Genomic DNA, 5,861 nt, shown 5'->3' with positions numbered 1-5,861 from the left:
GTGGCCTTGCTCTGTGTGTGTCCCTTCCAGACAGAGGGAGCTGCAATCTAAAGCTTCAGGGGAATAAAGTCCACTGCTATGAGCAGCATTGAGAAATTGGGGTTTTTTGGAAGTGGCCAATTCCATACTCCCTTGGCTAAAGCCCCAAGGAAATTGAGTGTGGACAGTTCTCCAGGAGATTCAACAGCATATTCTTAGTCCGAGAGTGGGGAATTCTTTTGCTTGGTTTCCTAATTGGAGCTGGCTTTCATGGTTTGTTGTTTTCTCCACAGCTGACTTTGGCCTCTTTGCTCAGCTCAGCCCTGAGCAGGGCAGACGGAGCTCCGTGGCCGGCGCTGCTGGGTGGCTGGCGCCTGAAGTGGTGACAGGTCAACCATGTGGCCCCAAAGTGGACATATGGTCTTTGGGAATCGTGGGCATCGAAATGGTGGAACGAGAAGTTCCTTCCTGGAATGCAACTCCTGTCTTGGTAAGGTGCAAATACTCACTGATCCCACTGTCTTTCTCACCTGTCCCATGCTCTGTGTGCCATTGGACAAAATCCCATTGCCATCTGCTGGCACCACTTCCACCAAGGTGTCATTCTAAAAATGCCCCTGCAACACATCAGCATCTGCTGTAGCTTTGGTTGTATCAGAAAGGGAAGTGGCAGTTCAGAAACCTAACCAGTTCAGAAACCTGCCAGTTTGGCCTCCAGCCACGCCTGACATTTCTCACTTGTTTTTTGAACAATGTTGGAACTCTGTTTCTGAGGGACAAGAATTTTTCAGTGGAGAGGGTAGACATGTGATAAACATCCTGAGCAATGGAGGTTAGACCTTCCCAGTTTCAATTTTATAGAAAACATAAGAAAAAAAGGAAAAAGAAAAGTAAGCAAAAAAGAAAAAGAGAAAAAAACCCACTACCAAACCAATGCCCAAGCAGTTCTGCTTGCTTTTTCATTTTTTAAACACAGCTCTTCTCTTCCGTTCTGGAGCATCTTTTCCAAATCCTGTGGATCTTCAAAACTTTCAAGCTTTCAAGTCATCTGTACATTGCTCAGTCACAGATGTGGGTGGCCTGGATAAGTTTAGGATGTGTTTTTCTCCGACTGCAGTTAGAATTGTTTGCCAAACCCTTGGCTGTTTCTTGGTACTTTAACAAGTTGATGAGCTTGCAGGCAGGTGCCTGGGCTGGGATCCAACATGGGCAGTTGACACCGGTGCTGTGTTTCTTTACCACAGGAGCAGGGCCATCCCTGGCCTGCACAGTTCTAATGACAGGGAGGGCTCCAGCTCCCCACCATGGCCAGTGGCTGAGCTCAGCTGAGAGCCAGGATAAAACCCTCTTTGTCACCTCTGGTGATGTGGGAAAAGGACAGAAAGCCCCATAAATTATTTGTACACAAGGGGAGTGCATTGCCATTTCCAGCTTTGAAATTCTCCTTTGGCTTAAAGAGGATAATAGCAAAGTCTCTTTGGTCACCATCTATTTCAGTGCCACGAGCACAGAGTTATCATGACAGTGGTGGGCATTTTTATGGAGACTCCAAGGCCTCTTGCCATTGTTATTTTTGTCTATTTGAGATGGATTCTGCAAGTTGAGGTTTGAATAGTTCCAAGTTGGTGTCTTATGTTTCTAAATACCATCTTGCAAAAGCAGAATGAGCTCTCTCTCCCTCTGACTTGTCAGTGCGTTAGAGCTTGGTTCCACATGAACCACACTGGATAATGATCAGCCGATGTCTTGCCAATCTACACTGTAATTCCTTGGCCTGAGGAGTATCAGAAAGACCTGCTGAGCTCCATGGACACTGTCAGCTGCATGGAAGTGAGCATCCTTGGCCTTGCTGAAGAAACTGGAGCTCAGCTTAGGTTAGATGCTCTTGAGCAGGAGAAAGGCTGGAATCCTCAGGGGTTTCCAGAGGCCTGCGTGCCCAGAGGGACTGAGTTCTGGGGAGCAGCTGGATGTTTCTGCACATCATGGAAAGGGATTGCCAGACAGCTCAAGCCTCACCACAGGCAAACACTCCCCAGCTCTTCTCAGGACACATTTGCTTTGGGTTTCAAGTTGTTCCCACTTGTCTGTCTGTGAAGATGCCCCTAAAACCACAAGGCAAGCCTCTCAGAACTGGTGTCACATTTCCAGAAATGAAGAAAGGATGCCCAAACACAAGAAAGTTGCTAAGGCACTGATTTTTAGAGAGGAACTTAACCCCCTGTGCAGTTTCTTCTCACTGGGAAACATGCCTGGAACCTGGGCATGAGGGTTTAAAGGCCACAGAGTCTCTTCTGCTTCTTGTGCAGTGCTGCTGAAACACTCAGTGACCGTGTTTCTCTCCTAGCCCAAAGCAACATTCTCCACATCACCAAGCCAGAGCCTGGTGATGTGGAGAGCCTGCCAAAACCTCCCATTTGTTTCCTGGCACTTCCTGGGATGGGCCTACCATTCATGCATTGACTTGTGTAGCCAAATGAGTAGAGGGTGACCGTAGGGATGGAACCTCTCCTTCTGATTTGACTATGAAAAGTTTTTCTTTTCCATATAAGGAAAGCAGAAATTTTCAGACTGCTGAGAGACAGAGCTGCAGGTGGCTCCTGTGTGTCCCAGCAGGCGTTTTCATCCCAGTACATTTGTGCATGCATCTTAATGTGTCTGTGTTGAAGATGAGATTCCCAATGTTTGTTTCCTTACCTGAGGAATACCTGGTGGATTTCCTTTCTTTCCTTCCAATTCCCATTGTTTTCAAGAACAAAGCAAAAAGCTTGATTCGTTTTGTTTTATGGCAGCTGTGCTTAAGGGACCAAGAAGCACTGCAGAGATACTTTTCATATCCTAACCCTTGGATACAGTAGAGTCAGTATAGCAAAGTCCTTCTTCCAAAAAGCCCCTCAAGCTGATATGAATCCTCAGGGAAGGAATGTGCTTGTGCTGATGTAGTTCCCACTAACTAGGTCAGGCAATGAAATCAGCTGCCAAGGCAAAATCTGCAGGACAGTGGGAAAGCTGTGGCTGCATCAGGGTTTGGGTTTTTGGTTGGTAAAGGAAAGTCATCTCTGGGTCTTTGCCAGGGCAGAAAGTGCCACTGCAGAGTGGAGCTTAATCAATGGGATCTGGGAGAGCAGTGACAGATGGGAAAGAAGCAGGTGGAGCCTGGTGTCTCCTTTTTCCCCAGCCTCAACTCCTGATAGCCACAGGAGGAAGACAAAAGCTGCAGCAGCCCAACCTATTTTCATCTTGCCTGCGTGACTTCCTGAGCTGCTGCCTGCAGAGAGATGAGGCGCGGCGCTGGTCTGCCAAGGAGCTCCTGCAGGTAAAATGTGAAGGGGCTGCAGGTGAAACAGGCTCTGAGCGATGGGCTCCTCCTCCACTCAAGCCCAAGGCAGCAGATGAGCTCCCTTCCTCCTCACCTCCATTCTTGGTGCTCTTCAAATGAAAACAGTGAGGAATCCTAGACTGGGCTGGGTGGCAGGGCCCTGTAAAGGTCCTGTGGTGCAAGTGTCCTGCAATGAGCAGGGACATCTTTAAAGAGATCAGGTTGCTCAGAGCCCTTTGCCACTGGAGCCAGAATGGTTGGAGGGATGGGGCACCTACAAGCTCTTGGGGCAAGCTGTGCCAGGGTTCCACCATGCTCCAAGTAAACAAGTTCTTCCTTAGACCTACTCTGATTAGATGCCCTCTGTGTTTAAAAATATTTGTCCATATCCTATTGTAACTGGCCCTGTTAAAAAAGATGTCCCCCACTTTCTTCAAAGCCACTCTGAAATCTTGGAAAATGGCAATAAAGTCTCCCTGGGGCCTGTTCTTCACAAAACTGAATAACTCCAGCTCCCTCTGCATTTCCTGAGAGGAGAGGTGCTCTGTCCTCTGACTGTTTCTGTCGCCCTCTTTTGTAATTTGGTCGAGGGCTCAGTTTTATCTAATGGCAAAAGAATTGAAGCAGAGCAATGCAGGGTACAGAGACATGAAATGGTGGTGGAGGAGCCCAAGGAAGCCAGTCCCAGCTGAGCAGTCAGAGATTTGGCTGTGGGCAGGAGGGGCTGTGGGGGCTCACTCTGAGGGGCCCTGGTTTGTGCCCCCCAGCCCACCCTTAGAGGTTTCTGCCACGCAAACAGGGACAGCTGGGAGGGACTTGTCCCAGCCCCATCTGCTGCCTGGCACGCTCAAGCAGACGGGAACTGTGCCAGGGTTACTGCCAGGCTGTGTGGCAGAGAGGGAACTGCAGGGCCCAGTGCCACTGGGCTGGCCCTGATGGGAAGGAAGGAGCCATCCAGCACACAAGGGGCAGGGCATGGAAAGGTAGACACTGCTTTCTGTCCCTGTGGGAATCAGCACAGTGCCTGTCTTTCAAAGGCAGGGGCCCATATGAGCCATTGGAGTTTCCTGAAAGGAAGAAAACCCAGGGACAGGAAGCACCATTTCTAGAGCACTGGCGGGGCAAAAATCCCAACAAGATAAAGAAACCTGAATAAATGGATGAGTGGGATTCTGGGCCAGGTTTGCCTGTGATGGCAGGGTCCTGCACATGACTGCTGGGTAGCAGATGGTCCCACTGCTCCTCTTTCTGGGTCTTTTTAGGACCCAGAGTAATCCTGATTGAGCCTGTGAAGCACTGAGCTTGGAAAGTAATGGCTCACTGTTCACTGTTCTTTGTCTTTTTGTTGTTTGGTTTGTTGTTTGTTTTTGGTTTATTTGTTTTGTTTTGGTTTTGGTTTTTTTGTTTGTGTTTTGTTTTCTTTTTTGTTTTTGTTTTTGTTTTTGTATTCGTTTTTTGGGTTTTTTTGTGAACAGCATCCATTTGTAACATCAGCCGAGGCTGCATCCACCCTGGCACCACTCATCATCTCAGTGAAGAGGAGGATGGAGAAGCAAACAGTGCTATAATCACATCAGGACCATTTTCTCCATAGCCATCTTAGAGAGTAGGATTGTAGAGTAGGAGTGTAGAGTAGGATTTAGAGTAGGATTTAGAGTAGGACTATGTGGAGAAAAGAAAAAAGACTCTGCACAATCCACTGTGAATCAAGGAGAAGCCATTTATTGTGCTTCTAAACATAGTTTATAATTAGTTCCTATCCTATAGCTTTCTGTAGTCATGCATTGTTTGGTTGCATCTTTTTCTTAATCCAATTGGTAGATGCTGTAAGGGTCATTTTATTTGTGTTGCTACCCCTTTGTCTGTCAGCAACTCTTCTGCTTCTTCTTTCTGCTCACAACATCACCTTTTTATCCACAACGTTGAATGCAGCTTTATTAAAAACCTGACTTAGTCCTAGAAGGTTAGTTAGTTTAGTTAGCTCCAGAAGGTTAGGCTGGTTCATTTAGTGCCTGTCCATTTTTCTGTAAATACCACCCTAGAGGATTATAGAGTAGGATTGTAAATAAATAAAGTTTCTGAAACTTTAACTCATCTGGAAGAATCCTTTCTTTCTCACCCTGTGAACAAGCTGAGCATTTCCTTCTGAGTTGTCAGCTGTCTCTTAAAGGTGCAATGGCTTCTTTGGTGTTGTGAAAAGTACATATTGCAGGACAGGTTCTTCACAGATAATAAAATTTATATATGTATATATATATAAATTAATATACTGTATGTGTTATGTTGTCTTAGTTAGTAGTACTGTATTTTTTTAAGTACTGTGTTATGTTGCGGTGCAATGTCATGGTTTGCCTCAGATACCCCAGGTTCCTCCCTGATCATTCCCTGCCAGGTGTGTCAATCATCCCTCCTTTCCACACCCTGACCCCTGCTGAGCACTGTCTGTCAATCCTGGCATTCCAGAAGGGCGGCGAGTGATTGGCAGAATTCCAAAGATGCCCTCCCCTCCTGGAAGGACATTGGGCCATCCAGGTATCCTCTGTCCCTTGACACTTCCCCGCCCCGT

General features: G+C 47.1%; 1 long non-coding RNA gene across 1 annotated transcript; it reads left to right on the top strand.

Moving 5' to 3' along the window:
- The first annotated feature begins 358 nt into the window (after positions 1 to 358).
- Positions 359 to 5,383, top strand: LOC135441855 (uncharacterized). The gene is made up of 3 exons (XR_010438573.1): positions 359 to 469; positions 3,155 to 3,292; positions 4,771 to 5,383. It is a non-coding gene; the product is annotated as an uncharacterized LOC135441855 (long non-coding RNA).
- Positions 5,384 to 5,861: the final 478 nt, after the last annotated feature.

This window comes from Zonotrichia leucophrys, unplaced genomic scaffold, assembly GCF_028769735.1.
Source record: "Zonotrichia leucophrys gambelii isolate GWCS_2022_RI unplaced genomic scaffold, RI_Zleu_2.0 Scaffold_593_30798, whole genome shotgun sequence".
Taxonomy (NCBI): domain Eukaryota; kingdom Metazoa; phylum Chordata; class Aves; order Passeriformes; family Passerellidae; genus Zonotrichia; species Zonotrichia leucophrys.
The sequence above is the reverse complement of the archived record's forward strand: the minus strand, read 5'-3'. Positions and strand labels throughout refer to the sequence as shown.